Source organism: Peromyscus californicus, unplaced genomic scaffold, assembly GCF_007827085.1.
Source record: "Peromyscus californicus insignis strain IS unplaced genomic scaffold, ASM782708v3 Scaffold_3__1_contigs__length_106647218, whole genome shotgun sequence".
Lineage (NCBI taxonomy): Eukaryota > Metazoa > Chordata > Mammalia > Rodentia > Cricetidae > Peromyscus > Peromyscus californicus.
This window is the reverse complement of record NW_026294551.1, coordinates 82,253,659-82,281,483: the sequence shown is the minus strand read 5'-3', so window position 1 is coordinate 82,281,483 and position 27,825 is coordinate 82,253,659. Positions and strand designations below refer to the sequence as shown.

Genomic DNA, 27,825 nt, shown 5'->3' with positions numbered 1-27,825 from the left:
GTCAATAAATCTGTACTGCCATCAATCCCATGTTGGCCATCCAATCTCACATTTTACACCTTCACCCTCTTCTTTGGTTAAATAAGGAAGAGAATTCTAGAAGGTTTTGAGGCATCTGTTGTCAAGGAATTATCCCACTGGCTGGATTAGATAGGTAGGAAGATATATGTCAGTAGATACATAGATGGATAAATGGTTATAGATTGATATATACATAGATACATAGAGAGACACATAGACACATAAATAGATATATAGATACATAGACAGACATGATAGATACATAGAGGAATATACAGTAATAGATACATAGAAAGCTAGTCTTAGAAAATAAGACAAAATTTTTACAGGAAAATAGATGTAACTGTAGACCATCATATTATGTGAAATAATAGTGCATCTTTTCTGCCACATATTGAACTTCAAGAAGAGAGAAAGAAAAATACACAGAGACACAAAGAGAGAGACAGAGAACATGAATGTAAAAGGGACACTATTTTAAAAAGTAGTACTCAAAGAAGTATGGAGGAGACAAGAGAAAATAACAGAGGCAAACACGATCAAGGTACATGATATATTTAAACGAATTGTCATTATGAAACCCGTTCACTTTGTATAATAAATATACGCTAGTAGGTTTATGTTTTGGTTTGTTGAAATGGGATTTTACATAATCCAGGCCGGCCTGAAACTTTCTGTGTAGCCAAGGCTAGCCTTGAACTCCTGATCCTTCTGCCTTTACCTCCCAAGGACTTCAATTTCAGGCATGTGCCACTGCATCCAGCAAAACTATTTTTTAAAAAGAAAGAAGTTCAGATGAAACAAGGGAAGGAAGACAATAAACAGGCAATTTCAACCCACTTAATCTGCTGCTTTCTTTTTAATTTTTCTGTTCTTCCTTCTTCTCAAGAATCTGCCTCAGAAGTTTCTTTCAGTTCTCCATCCACATGGAATGTGTCCCAAGTCATTTGGTCTGAAGAATTTATGATTCACGGTTCTGAAATTAGGCAGAATGGACTTCTAAGGAATGTTGAAACAAAATAATACATCCCTCTGCTTTCCCACCTAATTACCCAATGTCCCCTCCCTCCTTTAGAGAATATTCCGAGATTAAGGCAATGAGATAGATCCCAAGCTTTATCCACCCTGAAGACGATGCTAAAAGTCAAGAGCCTTGTGCATTTAGAGAAGAGGCAATACTGACACATCTCCTCATCAGCTGAGGGCGAGAAGAAAGGAGGATGTTGTGTAAAGGGTTCCATTTCTCAGCTATTAGTTACCCATGGAACTGTACCGAAGCACTGCCGAAATTTCCATTCATCTGTGGTAGGAAAAAGAGCAGAGATCTCTCTGCTCGTAGAGCTTTATTAAGGCATGTTGGAGATTCATTGGGGAATGAGTAAATGTCACCAATTCATAGCCAAAATAATGGACAGACAGAACCTAAAACCCTCAAGTATGAAATATCACAACTTTTAAATTCCCTAGCAGTGCATCTCTTAAAAGGACAAAATAAAGTACAAATCAAGAATTGTTCTTTGGAGGAATATTCCTAGATCATGTTGTCAGGAAACGAATAATATGTCATTCCTCCTTAACTTCCTGGGAGAGTAGAAGTGTCAGGAGAATATGCAATGAGCAAGCTACCTGATGCTGTGCCTTAGGAATCTTAAACAGAGACCAGAAGCAGGTGGATTGCTTTTCCTTAACAAGGCACAAGCATCTCTGGAGAGCACCCCCTCCCCAGGCAACGAGCTGCCTTTTGAAATGTCTTTGTTTGATTCTCTCCAACCTAGGGCTGAGGTTCTGCTCTCTGCAGAGGAATATTTTGAATGCACAGTTAGCCCTCCTTATCCAGAGGCTCCACATCTTCTGACACAGCTAACCACAGACCAAAAATATTCAAGGAAAAAAAAAACCCTGCATATGTCCTGAATATGTACAAGCATTTTTATGGCCATTTTACCTTAAGCAATACATCATAGCAGCTATTGATGTAGCATTTTCACTGTGTTAGAAATTGTAGGTAATCTGGAGATGGTTTGTTGAGGGGGGATTGCATAGATTATATACAAATATCACAGCATTTTACATGAGGGATTTGATCACTCATGAACTTTAGTATCCCACAGGATCCACTGTGGATACCAAGGGACAAGTGTTTATGTTTAGACATCAATCTGCTTCCCGGATCTTTGAGGGAAAATAAGGCGGGGGGAGGGATTGTTCAAATGTTATTAACCCATAACAAATATCATGAATCGAAGCCCATTAAAGAAAGAGTCTATGGCTGAACAGCCTTTCCTACCCTCTGGAAGTGGAAAGGAGTCAGTAGAAGAGACAGAAGCAAAGAAGAGAGTCTAAGAGGGAACAGGGACACACTGCTGCTGCCAGAAGTATTCCATAAGGAGCTAAGGGCTGCACGGATGCTAATCCTCATGATGCTACATGTCACCCCTCAACCACTGCTGGGCCTGAGATTTCTAACCATCCCCTGCATACTTGTTTTCCATAGTAATAGGAGTTTTATCTGTACACATAGCTGCTAAGTTAGACTCCATTCCCCAGGCTTCCTTAAAGGGAGGCACGGCTGTGTAACAAGTCAAGGGGGAATAGCAGAAATGACGTGTGCAGCTTCCTGGCCATGTTTGAAAGACAAGGCACATGCAATCGCATTATTCTTTGTCTTTCCCAATTGCTGGAACTCAGACATGGTGACAGGAGTTAAAGAACCCATCACAAACCAAGAGAAAGAAGTCACATGGTAAAGAAGGAAAAGCACCCACTAAAGAGATGGCTCGGTAGTTAAGAGTGCTTGCTGCTCTTATAGAGAAGCACCTACACAGGACAGCTCACAACTACCTGTAACTTCAGCTTCAGGACGTCTAAATCCTTCTTCTGGCCTCTGTTGGAAACCACACATGGTGACATCCACTGACACAGATACACACACATAAATAAAAATGAAAATAAAATCTACTTTTTAAAGGAATGCAGGACAACAAATAAGGGCACGAGTCCACAAGCTAAGCCTTCAGCTGATTACACTCAACAGCCAAGCCTGTATTCTATAACCATCACCATCCTTTGTGCTATTGGGAATGATGATTTTTCTCTACCCCTTACTTTGTCAGGCACCTCCATTAAACATAGATGGTCCCTCGCCAAATAGCCTTGCCCAACCCTCCACCGTCACTACCAAAACCAGACATTAAGGCATATAAACAACTTGTAGAACTGTGGTCATCTGAATCACAGGCACCGTCCAATCCAAGTGGAACCCTGATGAACCATTTCAAAAAGTGCCCACTGATGCCTTTCCCTCCAGTAAGGAAACTTAAGAGGCAAGCCTGAACAGGAGCACCTAAATATATTACAACTGCCATAAACTGGTAACTGAATAAATAAGTGCATGGGGAATGGGAATGGGAATGGCAGGGGGTGGGGCTGGACCTAAAATAAATTTAACAGGCTGCCTCCTCTTTGTGTTCTGCTTTTAATCAGCTGGTTTCCAGGCCTGGCTTTGCAGAGGAGGAGATGTGACTCACAAGCACTCTTGCCAGAGACAGATGCCTGTGGGTTTTTTTTTTTTCTTTTTAATTCTATCAGACAGGGATCTGCAAGAAATTTGGATGAGGAAAAAGGCCAATGGTAAACATGCTTGGAATCAAGGCAAATTTTCTGAGGAAACTGTGCAAGATTTTTTTTATGCACTCAGAGTTGCTAAAACTCTTTTCAAAGACAAAACTAAAGGATGGATCAAGAGTTTAAAGACTGAGATAAAATACTCAGGTCATTCGGTTCAACTCTGTTTTCCTAAACAAGCATTATGGCATATAATACAAAGTGGGCAAGCCTCGAGCATATAGATTGTTATAGTTGAATAACTTATTGTATGACTAGCAAATAAAAGGGACAAGGACCTTGTTCAAAATCACACATGATTCAGGGAAGTTGAGGACAGAGCTGACTCAGCCCCAGGCCCAGCATGTTTACTATGCTACCCTTTTTCATTCAGCAACATAATCTTTCCCTTTGAAAACTGGCATCAAAATCCATGCCTACATTTCCCCTCTCCAGGGTTTCTAGCAATTAGGATAATTCCAGCTTTAGGTAAGAGGAAACTTGCAAAAGGCAACTGAAATTATGAGATGCCTGTGACTACCTCACAGAAAACCCACTTGCACCAGGTCTGATCCAGCGTCATCCCGGGTATAGGAATTTTCCATTTTTCTGCTACCCTATTCTTCCTGCTGCTCTCACCATTGGGAATGTTTCTCCACACTCGCCTTTTTGCATCTCACAAAAGCACCAAAACAGAAGGACCACAAAGAAAGGATCCTTAACAACTTCCTTCCTATGCTGCTGTAGTCTGTTTGTTCATGTGTTTGTACAAAATCTTGCTGTGTAGCTCAGGCTGGTCTTCAATTCAAGAGCCTCCTTCCTCAGCACCTTGAGGGCTAGTATAACAAGCATGCACCACTATACCATCCATACCTATTAATAAAAAACCAAGTGTCTCCCAAAGCCTTCATACTTCTGATGGTGTCTCATTGGTTAAGATTGGATTGTGTACCTACTTCTGAGCCAATCACTGGCAAAGAAAGGAATGAGATGGCAATAAAGAGCTTAAAGCAATTGTGATTCACCAACTAACGCTAGGCGCCAGTCCGTTCCATGCAAATGTGTTAATAAAGATGGAGAGCAAATGGCTGTTTGAAATTGCCTGTGAGATTCTACCACATACCTGGGTTATTTTAACTCCTCTTCTCCCCAAGATTAAGAATAACCTATTGGTATTGAGCCCCAGCAACATTAGACATGAGAGAAGGAGTTCATTCAGTTCAACAAATATTTATGAAGCACCGCCCTTTTAAAATTATCGCTAGTTCTTTGAGAATTTCATCCAATGTGTTTTGATAACACTTACCACAACCCCCTCAACTCCTCCCAGATCCACCCCTTTCCTCCCCGCCTGAGTTTGTGTTCTCTCTTTTTTAACACATCAAATGCAAATGGTGCTTCCCACAGTCTTGGATGTGTGACCTTCTGCTGGAAAGTGGTCACCTCACCAGGGGCTACATTCCTAAAGAACACTGACTCTCTCCCAGCAGCTCTCAATTGCCCATAGCGCCATGCCTAGGAGTGGGACTTCAAATCCACCTTCCCTCTCCATGTTGCTCTGGCAGGGCCTTGCACGGGTCTACTGTATGCTTTTATGACAGGTGTGAGCTCATACGGGCAACTGCCCAGCTATGTCCAAAGGTCACTATTTCCTCGTGGTCATCCACCACCTCTGGCTCTTACACTCTTCTCCCAACCCCCTTCAGCCTCAGGAGGAAGGGATGTGATATAGATGTCCCAGTCAGGGCTTGGCATTTTTCAGTCTCTGAACCTTGGTCATTTGTGGGTCTCTGTGTTAATCATCATCTACTGGAAATAGAAGATCAATAGTGACTGAGAGATGCAATCATCTATGGGTAGAAGAGTAAGTCATTATGGGTCAGTCTAATATTGGGTCCATTCAGCAGAATAACAGTAGTAGGTTCTTTCCTAGGGCTTATGACACCTATCTAGCTGCAATTTCTTGGCTTGATAATGATGCCAGGTAAGGTTTCAGCACATGAAGTGGGTCTTAATTCCAATCTGAAATTGACTAGTTACCACCATGATGTTCTATGAAGCATTTTCCATGTGCTAGGTCTTCCCAAAGGACTGAGAACTAAAACAGCAACAGCACTGATGCTTTGCTGTAATCCTCAGGGAGGTCACACTATACAAAAGCAAATGAAGACCACAAAAGACATTACTACAATACAATATGATGCTTATGCTTATGGAGAAATCTCCTAGAACCATAGGATTGTAAAAAAAAAAAAAAAAAAAAAAAAAGACATGAGCGGGCTGGTTGTAGATGGTCATGCAAGGCTCCAAGTGCTACCTCCAGAAGCTAATATGGAGATGCAATAGGAAAAGTAGTGTGTGTTCCAGACAAAGACAAACAGGGGTCAAGTACAAGGGACCGGTGAGACTATGACGGGTCTGAAAGCTGAAAATTCAGTATGACTACAGCACAGAACGTAAGGCAGAGAGATCAATGGCGATTAGAGAGGCAAAGGCTAGAATATAAAGTAGCTTGGGAACAGTGCTGACTGATTTCAAGTTTTTGACAGTTTGATGAAGGACCTACCAACGCAGCTGTAGGTGGGGTTACAGGTGTGAAAACAACTAGAAGACAGCAGACAGAGAGGCAACCTCCTCAAGACATTGCTACTCGGTGGCTTGCAATTCCCTGTGCCAATTCTCTGTCTATTGAGGCTATTACAGACCAGGCTGAAAATAATGCACGAGTTCAGTGTGTCAACAGCTCCCCAGCAGAAGGGCTAGTGTGGGAAGCGAGTACACCCTGACAGCCCAAGGTCAAATATTTAACATTATTACAGAGCCTAAGTATGAAACACTGAGCGCTGCCTTAGCGCCTTACTTGAAAGGCTCGCAGCTGCTAATATTTACAGAAATAGGAAGCAATTACAGTTCGCTGCCACAGGAGGAACTTAAATAATTTAAGACTCATAATGCCTCTGATTCTTTTCAAGCCATCTTTTTCTCCAGAACCAGCTGCTTCTAGCGCTCAGAGAGCCCTCTCTTCAGAAGGCAGAGTCAACCTGATGTGAGGCTATACTTTCTTTCTCCCAGAAACTCAAGCACACAGCTTTCTGGCAGTTACTCCACTTCTCCCACACCCGTACTTCAGCTCTGGAAAGGACCCCTTTTTCTCACCAGCGATGAAATTCCACAGCCATCTGCCTGGGCTAATCTGGGCAAACTGGCATGAGCAGAGAGAACCGTAATGTAATTCCAGAAATTAAACTAATTTATTTCATTCGCCATTTTCATGACATAGATGTGGCAGCAAGAATCGAGAAGAAAGGGAAATGGAGGGAGAGAATTGAATGTGTTGAATGTGCCGAGGAAAGGCAATGGGAGTCAAGTTCAAAGTGCCCCATCAAACTTTATGTGTAGACAACTACGGAACCCTCATTGTATAATTCGTCTGTACGTTTGTTATATACAAATACTATATAATTCAATTGTGTCATTGTTTCTGTACAGTAGGAAACAAACTGGTGAGTGGAGCAATAGAAGGAAGACAATAGTCCATCTGGGATTTGATTTGTCCCTAGTATCACTCCACAGTTGTTATAAGAATGAAAGGATGTTGAGTTCCCTGTCTGCACTACAAAGTTTCAGCACAGCACTAACTCCCTGGCTGGGTTTACTCAGGGCCACAGTATCCACTCTTAGCATATTGGATGTTCTAGGGTTTCTGGCTTCCACCACCTTTCATTTCTCATCATCTGCTCTCATGGGATGCCATCACACTAGAAGATAATGAACTTACCCTCTGGTATCTAGAATGCTGTTTTCAGATCCCAGCTTAGCATATCTGTGGCTCCAGAGGCTGGTCACCAGCTTCTATGTCTGAAACGTAGAGATACAGTCACAAGCATGTTTTAGGAGGAATTAAATTACTGTAAGTGAAGGGATTTGACATAGATCCTCAGAATATTCAGACTATTGGAAATAGCCAGTAATGCTACCCCCTTTCCTTCTCCCACATTGCCAGTTCTTTTTTTTTTAGCATTATTTTTATTAATATGTTTTGAGATTGTCATACCAGTTCCATAATTTACAACTGGTAAACTGTGCACCTCTGTAACATCTATGATATTTGAGGGACGTGCTGGTCACCTTTTCTTCTTTGGACCTTGAAAGTAGACACAAATACATTTTTTTAAAGTTTTGTTATATAAAATGTCTGTCTCCCAAAAGGCTCATGCAGTGAAAGCTCAAAGACAGCTCAAAGATCTAATCACTGGAAAGTGATTAAAGCAAGAGGGCTTTGACCAATCCAATGAGTAAGTCTCTTGGAGGATCTGTGGTATGATGGCATTGTACGGGGGTGGTGGAAATTGGGAGGTAAGGCTAGTTGAAGGAAGTAGGTCACCTGGTAAAGGTGGGGGCAAGGTTGAAAGGTATGTCTTGTCCTAGCTCCTTCCTGTGAACCTCTCTGCTTGCTGACGATCATCAGGCAAGCTCCTCTTATCCAACACATTCTTTCCCCATGATGCTCTGCCTCACCATTGGCTCAGAGAATAATGTATCAAGTCAACCATAGACTGTAACCACTGAACCATGAACCAAAATAAATTCTTCATCCTTTTAAGTTGCTTCTCATGTACTTAGTCATAGCAGCCCAGTGCCTAACACGGACCTTTTAGTGAGTTGAGTTGCATCCCATGATATTCATCTACTGCAGTCTTAACTCCCACTATGTGACGGCATAGTTTAATGTAGAAATAGAGTCCTTGAAGATATTGTTAGTTCTTATGAGGTCATAGTGGAATGGGGCAGATTCCTAATCCAATGTGGCAGAAGGGGATATTCAGCTATAAGTACACACAAAGGGAGAATGGCATGTGAAATGGCGGTAGAAATCAGTATAATGCAGTAGATGTCTAGTCAAACTCCAGACTTAGAAAGGAGCCCAGAATGGGTAATCTCTCACAATCAATAAGAGTACAAATTCACTGACACCTCAACATCATACATCTACTATCCAGAACTGATGGATGACACATCCTTGTATGTAATCCACCTAGCTTACAGGCTACGTTACAGCATCCCTAGAAAACTAAGCCAGATCCACTGTTATTTGTATCTTGTGTACACACTAGCTGCTGTCACCATTGAAGCTCTTTTTGTAAATTTCCAATGACTGAGGAATTTGGTTGTAAATTCAATCCTATCCTGTGCAAATAGCAGCTTGACATAGGCAGGTTTGGCTGGGGGAGGGGGGACCCTAAACCACTCCTCTTTGTCTCCTCAGTCTTAGAGCACTTTACATAAGAATGCTCATTAGGCATGATAGGTTATGTCTCCAGTTCCAGGACTCAGAAGGCAGAGGCAGGAGAGATTTTCATGAATTCAGGGCTACATGGTGAGTTAAAGGCCAACCTAGTCTACCAAATGAGACCCCATGCAAGGAGGAGGGAGGTAATTCTCATTGTTTCTATTTTGGGTATATGCATGGTTTTGTGGAGACAGAGTTTCTCTGTGTAGCCCTGGCTGTCTTGGAACTTACTGTGTAGACCAGGCTGGCCTCCGACTCAGAGATCCGCCTGCCTTTGCCTCCCAAGTGCTAGGATTAAAGGTGTGTGCCTCCACATCCACTTTGATTCTATTTTTGAATCCAGTTTTCCACTAGATTTCAAGCTTCCTGGAGCTTGTCTTTCTTTTCTTCATATTCCCAGCATAAAGATGGGAATGATTATAACATCTTTTGAATGCCTAACTTTTACCAAGGACTATGGTAACTACTTTGAAACTAGAGTCTACGAATTGCTCCTTATACCTGTCATATGCCAGGCATCTCCCCCTCTCATTGCCCTTAAAAATAGCCTGGGACCAATTTGGGCACCTGAGTAACTAAACACTTGAAAGTGGTTTTCCAGTGACTGTGGTAGGCACTTTGAATTTAGAGTCTACAAACAGATCCTTGTGACTGGCCTATGCAAGACATGTCCCCTAGACCCTGAGAGGAAGGCACTACTATTCTGTTTTATAACAGGTGAAATTGGGCTCCAAACATTAAGATAGCGGATGATGACATCTTTTTAATCTGTTGGTTTCAGGAACAAATAAAAAAAAAAAAGCCAAATTGAAAGTGGAGGCTTGCTTGAATCATGGATTCAGTAAGGGCAAGAAGTGTGATAGAGAACGAGTAACTGGAAGATACAGTCTCCCAAATCATCTATAAGTAAAGCACAGACTATATCAATAAGCCCCACTGGGTAAAGACACAGTTCCATCTCTGAGCAAATAAATGTAAAATCTAGAATGTCATTGTTTTTGTAAGGAAGTCTGACTCAAAATGACTGCTTCTCTTCAATTATGTGTTAATTAACCCTAACCCTAAGATTATTATCTAAAATGCCAAGTTAAAGTTGTAACTTTCTTTTAACTCTTCAACACAGCAACTTGTGAAGCAGATAAATATTTCAAGACCAAAACTAGATCAAATGCATATGTACAGATATAGATTAAGTTGGGGGGGGGGGGGTTTCTGTACCTTTGAAACTTTGAAATCATTTTAGTACAGATTTCTTTAAATGAACTCATTTCTCCAACATAATATTTTTATTAATCATTTGGAAATTTCATACAATGCACCTCAATAACACTCCCTATTCCTCCCAGGTCCACCCTACCACCCTGTGCCCTCCCCCTCCAAAAAAATACATCAAGTCCAATTTGTGTTGCCCATATACTCAGTGGAGCATTGTAGCACAAATTCTAATTGGTCTTAATAATAAAAACCCCCAAGTTAGATATCTGGGTAAATGCTGAAAGATCAGGAAAGCAGAGCAGCCAGCCACTAGAAAGACTTCTTACCTCTACTGAATCCTCAGCCTCAAAAGGACCAGCTCCTGTGTCCACTCTGCCCTGCCACTTCCTCTCTCTGCCCAGTCACATCACTTCCTGTTTCTTCATCCCATGTGCTGGGATTACAGGTATGTGCCACCACTGCCTGACCCCTAGTGGCTAGCTCTGCACTCTGATCTCCAGAAAGCTTTATTCGTGAGAGCACAAACAAAAACAGAGGGTGGCCAAACTCCCAGTGGCCTTCTCCTTAAAGAAAACTGAGTCCTTCCCCACTCTACCACCCCCCAGAAGCCATCAACCGTGAAGGGCAACATTTCAGCATCTTTATTACAATTTTTAAGGACTCTCTTCAAAAGCTTCCTGTCTGAACTGTTTCTTTGAGGCAGGGAGGGTTGTCACAGACACCCTTAATGTCTCTCATTTTCAATTATGAGTCTGTAGTCATCAATACCACTGCCAAAGAATCTTCCTTGCCCATAGTAGCCAGCCACAGCTTGGATCATGAACTTTCATGTGGTTCCTGGTGGCATCATGGACCACGGACATCCATATAGCCTCTGGCAGCAGCATATAATACAGACCTCCACACGGCTTCTGGCAGCAGTATGGACCACGGCGACAACAACACGGATTATATTTATAACCTGAGTATCATGATTCTTTATTGACAGCAGACATATTTGCTAGCACAAATAAGGGGCAGCCCAAGAATGATGGCTAGGTAGCATCCACAGTGCCTTCTAGTTGCCTTTCAAAATGGCCCAGAACCAACCTGGACTATCTGAGTGCCTAACCACCCCAGTAAGCACTCTGAGTTTCAAATTTCTTGTGCCAACTTCACTGCTTAGAAATCGCTTTGCTTCCCTTCCAAGCTCCTCTTTGGGGGGCTGTTCTGTAAAGAAACACAGGACAGAATTACAAAATTCTTAAAAACCCTAAAGCACCCCCTATATCATGCCCTTGAAAACAAACACTTACTCACAAATTTCCAAATTCACTCTAGACAGTTCAAGGGGAAAAAATCTCAACTGTGGATATTCACAGAGAATTACTGCTGAATCAACACCCAACTGGATGCTTAATGATTAACTACATTTCCATGTTAAAATATTCACTACAACCTTGCCTAGCAATTACATCTTGTTTTAGAGCACTTCTTAGGAGTAATGGTGAAGGATAACCAATTTACAATCTTTCTTCTATAAATAAAAACACACATAAGTAATGGAACTCAATGTCTACAGCAGATTTTCTTCCAAAGCAAGGAAGTAACTCTCTGGGGACAGGTATTACAGATAAATAACAGTATTGAAACCCATCATGCTGTTTGGCATACTATTTGCTTCTAATAGACACTGGGTAAGTACTAGTGAATATGCTGAGGAGGTATATGCGTTTTGATGATTATGACTGATATCAAAAGTGATCAGAAGCTATCAGCAAATGCATATATTTGCATATCAATTCCCTAAAATTGTGGATATTTTTTAATTTTTAATTTCATTTTATGTGTATGAAATATGTTTGCCTACTTTATATCTATAAACTGTATCTACACCTTGTGCCCATGGAGGCCAGAGATGGGGTGTCAATTCCATGAAGTAGAGTTATAGCTGGTGGTCTAGAGTTATAGATGATTCTGAGTCACGATGTGGGCGCCAGGGATCCCGGGTCCTCTGGAAATGAAGCTAATGCTCTTACCCACTGAGTCTTCTCTCCAGAGCCAGTGGATGTGTTTTTAGTACTTGCAGTGTCGTTAAGGATTGAAAGCAATGATTTTCCAAGTCTGATTCCCTAATGACAAATTATAAGATAATCATTCACTTCGAAGCCACGTTCAGTGTAAGATGATAACTGAAAAAATAAGACTTGACTGTGTCAGCTGAACAATTAACAACATTTTTTGAACTATACATGTGTAATGTGCTTGTTCATCCTGCCCACTTACACATTGGAAGATTTTGAATTATGTCAGTAGAAATGTATAAAAATACAAGTTAAGCTTGTATTTTTAAACATTTCTAAATGCAAGCAATTATACACACTAGGACAGAGAATGATGTTACTGAAAGTCCTTTTAACACAAAGGTCATTACTCAGTTTGTTTATTCCATAATGCATTCATCTGATACTACATATAATTTAATTCAAAAATGGGATCATATATATTCTGTTCTTAATGAGATTTTTTTTTCATTTGTTTCTTTCTCTGTCTGCCTCCTATGGTTTCTTAAATCAGATTAAAGCATTAAGTGATTAACTAGCAAGCCTATACTAGTAGGCAGTTATTGATTATTTTGCTGAATAATAAGCTAATTACTGATTATTTTTCCAAGTAATAAGTTCATGATATGTATGTTCAAACTGCTAGTCAACTGAAGAATGTAGAGATGGCATTCCATTCAGAAATATAGGAAAACTTTAACACAAGTTTTATGTTAAAGTTCAAGACTTGTCAACAAAAAGCCGAATTGTGTAATGCGGGTTAACCCTGGGTGACTCTGATTGACCTAAACCTTTTCCTTACAAGATAAGGAAAGGTCTTATTACCACATCAACTCTGCATTTAGGCTTTGAAGCACCTGACATCAGGGATGAGGTTGAGAAGAAAGAGAAATGAGACATCCAGACATTGAAGCATTTCCCTGGTAGATTCCGAGTCTACAGTACACAGGCCCATCAATTATATAAACTCCCACAACATCGTTTAAAGCAATAAACAAAGAAAAGGTCATTGTATTAACAGCAACCCGCCAAGCTAGTCAAAGAGAACAGCTGCCAGTGGCAGGCAATGCTTGGCCAATCTAAAACAGAAAACAGGAGCCTTGAGGACTACTGCGGGGTTTAAGACTTTGCTTAGTGATTTCCCTCTGCTGGCTGCCGTGCCTGCAAAGACAGCAACCAAAATGGTTAACCCAGGGGCCCTCTCAACAGTTCTCCCTCCCCAAAATGCAGGCCCCATTTTGTGGGCCTCCAGGTCTGGAGTTTGGGTTATAGTCTATGACATGCTGGAAGGCCTTAAAGGCCCCAAAAGCTAAATCTGTGACCTACAAATCGTCCACAAGTCCTCCTTTGAGGGAAAGTAATTTTATATGGATGATCTCCAGAATGAATCTCTGGTTTAGGTAACAAAAAGAGTGATTACGTTTATGTCGATTTCTGCCTCTCACATGGATAAATGAGAATATAACATTTGGAGGTTTCAGTTCCAAGAACGGAGGTAATTTCACTGTCAGCAGTGAAAGTGCAGAAAGAAAGCAAGGTGATTAAAAAGAGTTATCAAATTGCTGCTGCTTATTAACACTTTCGATGGCTCTTATTCATATCCACGATGGTTAGTGTTGTCAAACTTTGTAGAATCTAGAATCACCTGGGAGACGGACCTCTGGGCATGGCTATGGGGAATTATCTTGGTTTTGTTCTTTGAGGTGGAAGACCTGCCAATTATGGGTGTCACTGTTCCCTGGGTGGGATCCTGGGCTGCATAAATGGGAAACAAACATTGAACAACAGCATGCATTCATACTTTCGGATTCCTGATGTGCCCAGCTGCTTCAAGTTCCTGCTGCACCGGCTTCCTTGCTATGATGGACTGTACCCTGGAATCATGAGTCTATCCAATTCCCCCTTAAGTTTCTTTTGTCAGAGTATTTTATCACAGCAACAGGGAAAGAAATAAAGAACAAGCTTAAGACTGTTTCTAATGATTAACTGATATCTGTACATTAGCTGCTTTACTGATGCTATGATAAAACACCGTGATCAAGGCAATGTATAGAAAGCATTTAGTTGGGCTTAGTAGTTCCAGAGGCTTAGAGTCCATGGTGTTAGGGACAGCATGGCAGCAAGCAGCAGGCATGATGTCAGAAGCAGAAAGCTGAGCGTTCATGTCTTGAATCACAAGCATGAAGCAGCAAGAATGAACTGGAAGTAGGGACAGGATTTTTGTTTGTTTGGTTGGTTGCTTTTGTTTTTTGGTGTGTGTGTGTGTGTGTGTGTGTGTGTGTGTGTGTGTGTGTGTGTGTGTGTGTTCTTTAAGACAAAGTCTTACTATGTAGCTCTGGCTGTCCTAGAATTCACTAGGTAGATCACGCATGCCTGAGACTCACCGGGATACTCCCGCTTCTGCCTCCCAAGTGTTGGGATTAAAGAATGTGCCACCATGAAGGCAGGGGGCAAGATTTTAGCTCTGAAAGTTTGCCCCAGTAACACATTTCCTCTAGCAAGGTTGTGTATCCTAAACCACCCCAAATAAAGCCAACAGCTGAAGACCAAGTGTTCAAATGCCAGAGCTTATAGAGGATAGTCTCACTCAAACAAAACAATCTGTACACATATTGATGAAAACTGGTAGGCACATCCCCTTTTCTTATGTAAAATATTACAAGAACAGATTTTGACACCATGTCCATATAGACCCATCTTGGTCTAGACACAACCTCAGGGATCTCCTTTCAACAACCCCCAGGACATAAGTCACAATTCAGCCGATAGGTTTTGTATAAGTCCCACTTCGTGTCTTGTTGTTTCTCTTGTTTCTGTTTTGGCACTTGCCAATGCCTTATCCAGACAAACTCCATACCAGCCCTTTAATCCCACTTTGCCATCTTCTAAGGACACCAAACCCTTGCATGCTACTCCTTCAGCGAAACAGCCACAAAATGGAGCTGACTCTGAAGACCTCTGACTTGGGTTTGCATCCCGGCTCCACTCTCTAGTAATTTCTCAAACTTCCCTGTGCCTGTGTTTTCTCAACTCTAGCATGTGTGTGAAAAAATAACAGCTGGAAATGTTGAGAATTTTGAACAAGGTAATATATTAATCAGGTCATTCTGAGAGACATCCTAAGAGCTCAGAAACCATTAGCTATTGCCACCACCATTGCCGGGTACACAATCATACCATCATCCATCTTTAAGACTCCATCTAAAGATGCCTCTGCTAAACACAACTTCTTCCCTAATACATTGACTGCTTATTCTTTCGTCCCACCCTTGACACTTGGGCATAAAGCTTAGATGGTTCTAATAGAAAAATCAAGTTTTTTTTGCATATCTCCTTCCTGCGTTAAACCCTCTCAAGAATGGGCAGAACATTTTATTCATCTCTGTATTCTCAATAGGCACTGATGTCTGACACATGGGAGAGCCAAAAATAAATATCAGCTGAATTAATTAATGATGAAAAAAGTTCCTAAAAATTCAGCTGAAAGCTGAACACTGATCAATCGAGTTGTGTTTAACTGCACTAAGGAAATCTGCTCATCTAAAACCATAAGGAAAAAAATTAAGGACCAAGTAAAACAATGGCAACTCCATGAAAAAGGCAAGCCTGAATTAGAATCTCAGCTCCACTTGTAAGCTCTTGACCAAGTTCATGGACCTCTCAGAGCCTCTGCACTATCCTTAGTAAGAAGAAACACCTGCCTCATAAAGTCAACAATAAGTGTTTCAATGTAAGCAAACTGCTCTTTCTTTAAGGAATGTATGTCCCTTCAATTTTTATCAGCAATTATTTTTGTAAATTTAACTATTGCTTCCTAAATTGTCACTGAGTTTGGATCTCTTGAAATGCTTCTCACATCACTGCCATGACAGTGGTACTATTTTTATTCCTTGTCCTGTTTCAATGTTCTTAATGACCCATACATACACCATCAATATCCACTGCCTACAAAAAGATCACACCCATGGATTTTCGTACTAATGAGAGTTATTGGATTTAGGAGAACTGCTCAAAACGCTAATTTTAACATTACTTTGTGGAAGGAAGATCAGTAGTCCTGGCCTGATGTTCTGGGAACTCAGGATTGGACATAGCACAAAGAATTCCAATGAACTAAACAACCTCACATAGAGAAGACAGTACAAGCAAGAGAAGAGGACGGCCAAGTCAAAAGGGCTGCTGGGATAACTCAGTTGTACAGTGTTTGCCTGGCATGTGCAGGCCTGGCTTGCTCCCCAGCATTCTGGGTGGAGAAAAATGAAAAATGAAAGTAAGTCTCATCTCTCCTGTTAATTTGAACAAATTAACTTGACCCTAATCATGGAAATTTTCCACGCTCACTTGGCTAAAAAAGAAAATGTATTCATTATTTTTTTCTGCCAATCACACTAGAGACACTGTACATAAATGTCAAGATTGCCAAATGAGCCTATGCCTTCCTAAAGAAAGAGCATGAATTAGTCATGAACTCCAACCATGTGTTCAGGTCTAGCAGGGAAGTTAAAAGGGTAGATATGGTAAGGATTGACAGCTTCTGATCTCACAAATCCAGGGCACTGACATTTTATCCCTAGTCATTTATCTCCAACCAGTTTATCGCAGTGGTCCTTTGTTCTTGCCCAAGAATAAAGAGAACAAATAGAATACAGTACCAATGTCACCATTCGTAAAGGAGAAGTTCATTAAATCTATCCAAAGTCTCAAGATCCACCAGACAGGTTTGGATTATGCTTATATATCCAACTTCTCTTGAAGTCCTAAATCCTGACTTTCAGAGGACTGCACTGGCAAGGAATGGAAACCCAGAAAATTTGAGTGTGGCTAGAGAGAGTCAACATCTGTGTGGAACCTGTAGCATCATATGCTGTGTGCAATGAAGATACAGGTGTCATTAAAATCAGAAAATATGTAGTCCTCTTTGAGCTGAGAAGTAAACAGATTGCTTTCATCCTATTCCAAGGATATGAGCAGGAATGATAGACTGATAGCTATATTTTCAAAAAAATGCCTATCTAGAACTATAGCAGTGTGGCCATTAACAAATATCTCCAGTATAGGACTTAAATCCAAAAACATGCGGCTTTGCAGCTTTATTTAAAATACAACGTACAACAGAGTCAGTACATCAATACCACGTCCTGGAATTTAATCAAACTAAAAAGAACAGTTGTTCTGTCTTTAAGAAAAAAGGAAGGCGAAGTGTGTAATATTTTTAATATATGGATGGCTGGGTAGAATAAATGACGGTTGCACAGAAGGTTTATCTGTAAACACTGCAGCAAGTCTGGGGTTTTTAAACACAATAAATGACTGGTTTCAATCAGATGCAGCTAGCAGGAAATCCATGGCCCATAGGAGCAATTACCCAGCTCTTGACTGAAGCACGGGGCAATTACAAGCTAGCGAAGTACACTCACTACACCGGAGCACTTGACGGCATGATGCTAATGGAACCGGGACAAGAAACAGCAGTTTGTGGCTTCATTTCTCAGCTTCAACCCTTCCCCAATCTCCATCTTGTTCCTCTTATCGCTCAGGACAGCAGCTTAGACAGAGAAATTGTGTCTGTAAAAGCACTATCATCTTTAACCAAACCACAGGCATTAGGGTTTTCTCTGCCCCACACTCTGCTCCAACACCTTAGAAGTATTACACTCCCCCTGATTTTCGTTAACTGTATCATCCGCGATCAGCGGTGGGGCCGGGGACTTCTCACCAGAGTCACCGGTTGAACATTTGGTGTTCATTCTTGATTAAAACTATTAGCCGAATCAACATTTCTAATGTTAAGGAAATGAAAAGAAACTGTCAGGGAAACAAATTAGAAACTATTCTCTTCGATCACTGTGAGAAACAGCCCAACTATATCTTTGGAGAGTTAAGCTTAAAGAAAGAAAAATGAGAAGATAGTAAGTGCTCTATCAAACTGATCTTCCATCCTCACTACTTTTACTTTTAATATCTAATGCTTCCAGAAGACCTTGTTTGCTGAGAATTAAATGCTGTGATACAGCCAGGCAAATGTGGTGATTCTCTGTAAGTTTGAGGCCAACTTGATCTACATAGCAAGTTCAAGGACAGCAGGGTTACATAGAAAGACCCTGTCTCAAAAATATAAATAAATAAACATTAAAAAAATAACTGTTGTGCTATAAATACATTATCTCACTAAAGTTTTACAAAACCACAAAATATCTGCTATTATCCCCATTGGAAGAATAAAATGCAAGACAGGTAGGGTAAGTTCCTCAAGACACCATTGTTAAATGTGCCATGACTCATAAATATCATATCATCTTGTCCCTGTTATTAAGTAACTTTGTGAGTCATAACTATTATGAATAATTGGCAAAGCTACAACATCATGTTCCCATGACAGACATTAACAACCAATCCCAACATCATTTCTCATTCAGTGTTGACAGAACCACAGAATCACTCATCACAGTATTTTAGGAAGCTAAGAGCCTTCAGCTCTTTTGTTCCTGGTGTGTGTGTATGTGTGTGTGTGTGTGTGTGTGTGTGTGTGTGTGTGTGTGTGTGTGTGTGCCTCATCATGTAGGTTATGCCAACCTCCAACTCATAATATTTCCTTCTTTCCTTTTAGCTTTTTGGTACAGGGTCTTACTATGTAGACCAGACTGACCTTGAACGCATAGAGATCTATCTGTCTCTGCCTCCTCAGTGCTAGGATTAAAGGCATGAACCAGCACATCCAGCAAACTCACAATCTTTCTGCTTCAGCACCTGGATTTGCAAGCATGTGCCACTATGCCCAACCCAACTCCAACTATGCAAACTGGAATTTAAAATTCCTCAATAAACGGTGTTGATATGGTGCTTGATTATAGAATTCAGTAAATACTGGAAGTTTAAGGAATCACCTACAGAAAGAGTATAGATACATTTAGACCCAGACTGACAAGTGTTCAGTTTGTAACTCTCCAATTTCCTAGTCACATGCGTTAAGCACATTATCTACTCTCCAAATCTTTGTGACCTTATCTGTAAAGGACATTACTTCCAACCTTGCAGAGCTATCATGAGACTAGATAAGATGATATCTAGTCTTAAGAGGAAACCAACCTTTCAGAAATACCAAACCTAATAATATTTTTAAAGAGATTAATTTTGTATGAAACTACTTGAATCTCCAAATACTGAAGGAAAATCAAGAAATATTCCTAAGAAGGAGGAGTGGAATTAGAAACAGCAGTGCAAAGCGGTTACTGGCTGAAACCATAACTGTGAAGACCGGATAGACTTCACGTCCAGGGAAAACCTACAGCATTAAATAACAAGAGAAACTGAAAAACTGCTCAGATCTTGAATTTATAGAGAGAAATGAAAAAGGCACCATTGAGGAATGGGTCAGGGGTTGGAATATCTGTCATGACATGTGACCAAAGGAATGAAAACCTAAAGAAAATAATGTGCTTCTTCTGGATCTTGGACCCAGCCAGCAACATTAAATTTTTGTTCACATCAAATTGAAAACCTCTTAAGAGGCCATAATAGCATATAGCATAAACTGTGGATTTCATTGTACCAAGCTTTTTCTTTTGGGCCACCAACCAACTCCCAAATCATGACACAGAGACTTACTAGTTTTGAATGCTCAGCCTAGCTTAGGCACATTTCTGGCCAGCTTTTTTTAAATTTAAATTAACCTGTTTCTCTTTAGCTACCTTTTGTTTCAGGGCTTATTACCTTTCTTGCTTCTGTATATCTTTTTTTTTGTTGTTTTTGTTTGTTTGTTTGTTTGTTTTGTTTTTCGAGACAGGGTTTCTCCGTGTAGCTTTGCGCCTTTCCTGGAACTCACTCTGTAGACCAGGCTGGCCTCGAACTCACAGAGATCTGCCTGGCTCTGCCTCCCAAGTGCTGGGATTAAAGGTGTGTGCCACCACTGCCCAGCACTTCTGTATATCTTACTTTCACTGCTTCTCAATGTCTGGCTGGCAGCTGCCTGGCTTCTCACCCCAGGCCTGTCCCTCACTCTCTCCTTACTCTCTCCTTCTTCTCTCCTTCTTCCCCTTCTTCTCTCAAGCCCAGATTTCTCCTCCTATTTATTCTCTTTGCCTGTTAACCCCACCTAGCTCTCTCCTGCCTAGCTATTGGCCATTCAGCTCTTTATTAAACCAATCAGGTGCCTTAGGCAGGTGAGGTGAAACAGATGCAACACACATCCTTTCATAATTCAACAAATGTGGCATAAAAAAAAAGTAACATACCTTTACACAGTAATACTCTGCAGCATAAATAAATGTAACATGTCTTGGCCTACTTAAAGTAATATTCTACAACAATTCATTTTAAATACCATTAATCCTTTCCAGAATATTGGTGGCCCAGTGTTCTGGTGATTATAACTTCATACTGAGGGAGCATCGAGCACTATATTAGTCTCAAACAAAGTCCTCAATGTGGGTCACTTCTCACTCACCCTTTCCCTAAAAAAAAAAGAAAACATGATTCTTATTTTTCCAAATGTACCTCAGGGTCCTCCCTACATGGAAGTATATCATTTCTGCCTCTCAGTAACTAAGTTCCCATGCCTAGGATAGAAACAACATTGTGCCTAGTCAAGTTTCTGAGAGTGTCAGACACTGGGATTCCAGTATATATATTTGCATATTCTCTTGTTCCAAGCAGTTAAAAAAGCACAGAAAATGTACTCTTGTCAAATCTGGATGAAAGTGAACAGCAAAGAAGTGATTATTCTGTCTGCTATGGCCACATGCATTGGTGTGGTCCTCCCTGGGCCTCTAATGATGATGGTTGAAAAAAACTGACAAATTTGAGTCATAGAAGAATTAATAGAGATGGCTCAGTGATGGCTTTTCCAAAGGACCCAGGTTTGATTCCCAGCACCCACATGACAGCTCTGTAATTCCAGGTCCAGGGAATTTGATCATTGCTTCTGGCCTTCACAGGCACTACATACATGTGATATACAGACGTACACTCAGGAAAAACACTCATACACATGAAAATTAAGGTTTAAAAAAAGACAGCAAATAGACTTACTTACCCTCACAGACCTTATAGACATAGATAAAACATAAGAACATGGCTTTGCAAGGAGTCCAGAACAGTTAGGTATATACTAATGCATGTCAACCCATTCTTTCATATCTTGTTTCTCTTTCCTATCTTTCCCTTTCTTTGCTTTGTGATTAAAGGCATACAGTCATATATTAGAAGAATGGCACCATACCATCTTGTAGTAACGGGTTATCATTGCTGCCTAAGCCCCAAGACCCATCACGGACAACCCCTGTCTTGTCAACGTCCCTACTTTTATTCCTAAAAGATGTATGTTAGTGACCAAAAGTGTTTCATCATAGAAAGTGAATGAATGAAGACTTTATGGAAGTCTGATGACAATCATTCCTATATGTATAAAGTGATACTTCAGAGGGAAAAAAAAGATTTGGGATCTTTACGGCCTCACTTGTTAAAATAGTTTTAAACTGATAGGAGTGCTTGAGTTACTGACATCTAAACAAATAGAAACATATTCTAGTAGATCTCAAAGGTCAACTACCTTTGAGGATTTTTGATATCTCTAAACTGAGGTGCTAGCCTAATTTTCGTGACAAAATATACACATTATTCACTCCTCGCCTTGTAGATGGTTTGTGTTACTCCTTTACAAAGTGAGCGTGCGACGGCATTATTCCTGATCTTCTTAGCCTCCTGGTTTCCACAACCCTTCCCATCGCCCTCAAAAAAAAGGAGCCACAAAATTAAGAAAAAATATCCAGCTGAAAGGGCAAGGTTTTCTAGAAGAGGAAAAAGAGTGGGGAAATGAATTATTTCAGACCAAAAGCAATTATATTTTGAAGGCAGAAGCAGACATCTTCTGGCACAACTGTCAAGATGTTACAAAAAGATTAAAGGAGGGTTTTTTTGTCATTTAAAATCTGTTTCTGGTTTGAAAAAAAAAGTGTGCTGTTCAGTTTGTGATTTTTAATAAGATTTCTCAAAGACTCGCTGCTTTAAAAAAAAAAAGTGTGAGGGAAAAAAAGAAGCAAAAAACTCGAAGGCCATGCAACCAACACTGTTGCAACTTTGATACAGTATCATTCATTTTCACCATTCTTGAGGATTTAGACAAGGTTTTTGTGGGAGGTTATACCCCATACAATAACCTGTCAACAAAATATACTTTTTGCAACGACTTTTCAGGATTTAAGCTTCTATGTGGTGAAAGTAGAAACATCAGATTAATTCCTTTCAAAACACTGTGAACTTTCACTTAGGCAGGCAAAGGCTGGTACTTTCCTCTGTTAACAGCATACCAACCTCTCCCTCATCCAGCCTCAAATGGCTATGTACTATTTTGTACCCATTCTTTGCAATTGTGGTTCCTTCTATTCTGTATCAAGGTTGTATATCAAACTTCTGCCTGGAGAAAGTGAGAAAGACATTGTAAAGACCTGACCAAGGTTATCCAGTCAAAGTGGACATGATTTCCAGAATATCCCCTGCCTTCTCCCCACCTTTGTGAAATATGTTCTGCTTTGGAACAGGTTCAGAGTCCTAATTTTATATACGAAAAGTGAACCACTTCTAAGTCGTTGTCTTCTTCACCCAGCTTTTCGTCCCTCCCGTTGGTAGAGTTCAGTATTCCCACTTGAAGGCTTCTCCTCTTCACCCTTGGTGGAAAGCCCTTTCTCCTGGTGCAAACAGGGGGTCCAAGTCCTGGCCCAGGTGTAGCTTAACAAATTGAGAAACTGAGGGACCCTGCAGGAGGAACTCGGTTGCTGAGTTCTCTCCTGATATTTTGTGTCTAATGACCAAGATCTTATGTGGCTTAAGGCTTGAGTAGGGTGAGTCTAGGAACTGTGCAAGGCCACATAAAATAAACATGTGAGGTGAGTCTTCCATGCAAATATTTTACACTCCTTTGAAAGAAGTAAGCTCTTTGCTCCGGAAGCAACTGGAGACAGGGTAGGACAATAATCACGGATGTACTATGGGTGCCTTCAGTAAGATCTATACCAAGGGAGCAGTGGATGACCACTCCCAGGGTCTCTACTCCTTCCATTTATATCTCATCCAGGGAAAGGTCAGATACCAACTTTCCCTGGAAAAGTGGACCTAGAAAATAGCCAAGTTCCCAAGTTCTCTCCCCTGACTGATACCAGTGATAACCTTCATCTTTCTTTTATTTCACTCAAACCCCTATCAAAATTATCTTCCTCGATCATTTCATTTCATCAGATATACCCCAGGCCCCTCTAAAATACTGACAGGCTTGAGCATGCCTTCGCTTGATTCTTACACCACTTTTAAATAACATGCAAATCAATCCTTCGGCATTCAAGTCGGCAAACTAAAATTTTAACATGTGTTTTTGTTTGGTTTTGTTTTTTGTTCTTTTAATTTTAATGTTTCCCAAATGGAAAAGCTAAGAATCTAAGGAAGGTTATTTTGAGTGAAGAAATACGACACTCCCAGAAATTTAGAATTAAAAAAATATCTACTTTCTCATTGAACTGAGCTTTATGCCTTTGGCCAGTCATCCCTACCAGCTAGTAATGTGAAAGAAGAGAGATGATAAAACTTAACTCAGCATATATTAATTGCTAGAATGTGTCTTTTAAAAAGAAAATTTGCTAAGAAAGCAGTTGAAAATAATATGGGTGTTTTTTTGGTTTTTGTTTTTTGTTTTTTTGACATTTTAGACCACTTCATATTTCCTGGAGTCACGTGGCAAATAAAACGAAAAGAAGATTACAATGAGACAAAGGAAGTATTTTTAAAGAGCATAATTACCGCACACTAACAATGTATCATACCATCGCCTAGACTTTCCCTATACAGTGTCTTATCCAGTCCACATAACAATATCCAAACATGGGGTTCTGATCTTATTTGATGAAGCACTAGGAAGAGATAAGGGAACTAAGTCAATGCTGTGAACTGAATGTTTGTGATTTCTTTCCCTAGATTCACGCCGAGAAACCATAACCATCCATAAAACATGGTGAGAGAAGAGGCCTTTGGACAATGACCAGACCATGATGTCATTGCCTTCATGAATAGGGCTTGTATCCTTCCTAGGAGAGATATGAGGGTTAGAAGTGTGACTTAGTGGGAGAAAACACATGCCTGGTACTTATGACACCCTGAGTTTAATCCCTGGAACCAGAGAGAGAGATTGAGAAAGATAGAGGCAGAGATAGACAGAGACAGAGACAGAGAAAGACAATCAGACAGAGAGAGACAGAGGCAGAGGCAGAGAGAGAGAGATGGAGATAGACACAGAGAGAGAGCACTTCCTTCCCATCTCTCTTGTATCCTGAGGATATGGTGGGAAGGCATCATCTGCAGATGAGGAAGCGCACCCTCCCTCCGGAGACACCAGATCTGCCAATGCCTAGATCTTGAACTTCCAAGCCTCCAGGACTATGAGAATAAATTTCTGTCATTTAAGCCACCCAATCCACAGTAGTTTGTTATAGCAACTCAAACTAGCTAATAAGTACAGAACTGCAAAGCTCGGCTAACCAGATGACACAGTGAAGACATGGGGAAGTACTCGATCCTTTTTCCCTCCCCTTCCATTACCTCCCAGGTCTCATTGCACATCCACAGACAGCAGCCCAGTGGCCTGGCCCATCAAAGAGAGTGAAAGCCCAAGCCACCAGGGTAGACAGAGATCAGGAGGGAGAGCCTGGGATCATCAATCAATCTCCAGTTCAGCGTGAACCTCCTCATGACCCAGCAACCATGTGGAAGATAGAATTCCCCACTCCAGCTCCCTGCCTTCGGAAGCCGGACCGCAACAATCAAGCGATCATAATTCCCTGGGGCAAACCTACCTGCTCAGTGTATCTAATTGAGAGGAAGGGGTGACACAGGTACACACAAACGGGGAAAAAATGTGCTCAGGGTATTTTGTATTTGTCAATGCGCAGTTGGCACGGGAGTGACCCATGGTATTGAAGCGGGACTGGCTGAGGGAAGACAGGGCTGCTGCACGGAAAGGGGATTGCGGAGGATGAAAGTGAGGCCGACAACTCAGAATTTCTCCCTTTTGAATTTCAACCTGTTGGATAAAAACAATAGCAAATGAGGCACTGAATATGCATGAGGCAGGGAAGGTATTTTAAGTTTTGCAGGAGACAGCTCGCTGAACGGAATTGCTAATTATGTCTCACATTGCTCCGTCCAATTCAGTTAGCTTGATTATGGCTGAGTTGTCAACTCCCCTGCTCTTGAGGTTCCACGGTTTCGGCCCGTTCTGAGGCTTAATACTAAATTAGAATTACATTTTTCAAAAAAAAAAAATGTTTTCCCTTATTGAAGTGCCTGCTTTAACCATTGTGACAATATAACCTTTCTCAACAAAAATAAAATTAAAGCCGCCAAGGGTTCAGATTCAAGGGTTTTTGGAGTTGGTGGAATGTGAGGAATGTAATCGCAGCTGTGACAATTGCAAATTAAGATTGAACAATGAGCCAAATTAAAAGGGTGAGAAGGAGCAGAACACCATATGGAAAGACTTGCTGCTGCCCCCACAGGATATCTTTGATTTCTTAGGATGAGCAGGATTAGCCAACTGAGGAATGGACTAAAGAGAGCCTGGGCTCTCACTAGCCCCAACCACTGCCTTCACTAGAGCAACCCAGGAGCCTCCCTTTGCTTTTAAAGTGGAACTTCACTTCAACCATGGTACTGGTCCAAGAGAGGGAGTAGAGTAAAGCCCTCTTGGGACAGTTAAACCAGTTCTGGGCCCCTTCTGACTGAGCGAGAGTCTTCAGCACTGCTACAGAACAGCTGAGAAAACAATCAAAGTGGAGAAGGATCTGTTTTGCTACCAGGTCGGATGTTTGAGGCCGTCATGGCAGGGAGGTTGTGTTGGAGCAAGGCAGCTTGCCGTATGGTAAACAGGAAGCAGAGGAAGGAGAAAAGACAGGACACAGCCCCAGCTACCTTTTATCGCCTTCTAATCGCACCATCATATCTGTTAGTTCATTGAGGAATTAATCTGATGGGTAGGTCAGGGCCCTTGAAATGCAATCACTATCCACAAACCCAACAGCTGCCAATAAGCTCTCAGTGCAAGAGCCTTTGAGTGAGCCTTTTAGGAGTTTGGGAAGAGTTCACCATAAACGTAAAGGAAAGAGTGCATGAGAGACTCCATCAAATGACTATTATTAGAGTAAGTCCAGCCATAGCTTTTTGTCAACTGCATTATATTCTCATCAAGCCTTTCACCAACATGCGAAGGACAATGGATAGTAGAGAGGAGAAAAAAAAATGAGGACACAAGCAATGTGCCTGGGACCCACCTAATGCTTCACCTCAAAGGGAAAGTAGCACTGTTCCCACCTCTTTGCAGAAAGAAACACTGCTTGAGAGACATGAAGGTCCGGAGCACAGGTCCAGAGCAAGGATGCAGGCAGAAATGTCTGCAGTGGCAGCCCTCCTGTGCTGGAGTGCATCAAGTGGCAGGCAACAGCAGCAGCAGCTGGCCGAGCAGCCTAATTTCAAGAGAAGGGTCTTATCTGAGAACATTTATAACATATCCCCCAGAAATGATCTGGGCAAGGGGGTGAAATATTTCTTAAGAGGGTTGGGCATTATGGTAGAGTGGGGAAATTATGGCTATAATATAAGAAGCCCAGATTATCCTATCTAGGAGTCACGGAAAGAGATCCAAGTCTCTCTGGCCTAGAGCTCCAGCCAGTTGCTAAGCAGACTGCTGACCACAAATATATCAGGGAGTTCAGCCTGTATCACATGGAACAGAGATGAGCTACCCCAGCTGAGCTGTGCCCAACAGCAAAAGTATAAGTAATAAATGGTGGTTATTTTATGATACTGTGCATGGTACTAGATAACTGATACAGTCAGTACTAAATATACTACATTTATTCCTGGTAAACCCCACTTTCGAGTCAGGGGAAAAAATAGATTTTGAAAGCAATCCTAATTGTTCCCAAGCAATGTCTGAGGCTGACCTTAATCAGTGGCACTAGAGCAGTAACAATCATCTTTCATACTAAAATTCAAGTTTCAGCTACAGTGCATCGTTCTGCCTGAGCAGAAAAGTCTCCAATAGCAACAGATTCTATGCCCACATCTGTCTTCCCTGAATAGCATCAGAAGAGTGTTATGTGCATGCACTTCAGTCTCCGAGATGTACCAACCTCAAAAATGAGTCAGGGGCTCAGGGTACCACTGCTTTATTCAGGCTTGGTCATTCACTGTACTGGGTTGCTAGCAGAACTGACCCCAAACATCCCCATCTGGAAAAGAGAAAATAAAAGTCACATCTATAACTAAAGCAGCCAAGTGACAGGAGAAGGGGGAGAGAAGCCAGCTGCAAAAAAAAAAAAAAAATAGCAAACAAACACATTCAATGTTATGGTGGTGGATGCTGTTTTCAAATGCGGTGGGTGGTTCTGGTAGTTCACCTGTCTCAAGAGCATAACCAGAAGATATCTTAAGCAATATGCAGGATTGTTTTTATTTTTTTCTTTTGAAACCTAAGTAATGGGGAAGTTGGAAGGTGTCATTTTTTTAAATCTGAAATTTTCCTTATTTCTGTTTCTTATCCTGTCCCACTTTGACCTAAACTCAAGTATCATCGTTGGGGCAGACGCTTTCTTAAACAGGCTGTCCCCCACACCACCC

At 41.1% G+C, this 27,825-nt stretch overlaps 1 long non-coding RNA gene across 1 annotated transcript; it reads right to left on the bottom strand.

The window, feature by feature from the left end:
* Positions 1–395: 395 nt before the first annotated feature.
* LOC128122988 (uncharacterized) lies at positions 396–27,440 on the bottom strand. Its single transcript, XR_008222545.1, has 4 exons — positions 27,339–27,440; positions 26,478–26,669; positions 7,403–7,482; positions 396–997 (listed from the first exon to the last, which is right to left on the bottom strand). It is a non-coding gene; the product is annotated as an uncharacterized LOC128122988 (long non-coding RNA).
* Between the last annotated feature and the right edge of the window lie 385 nt (positions 27,441–27,825).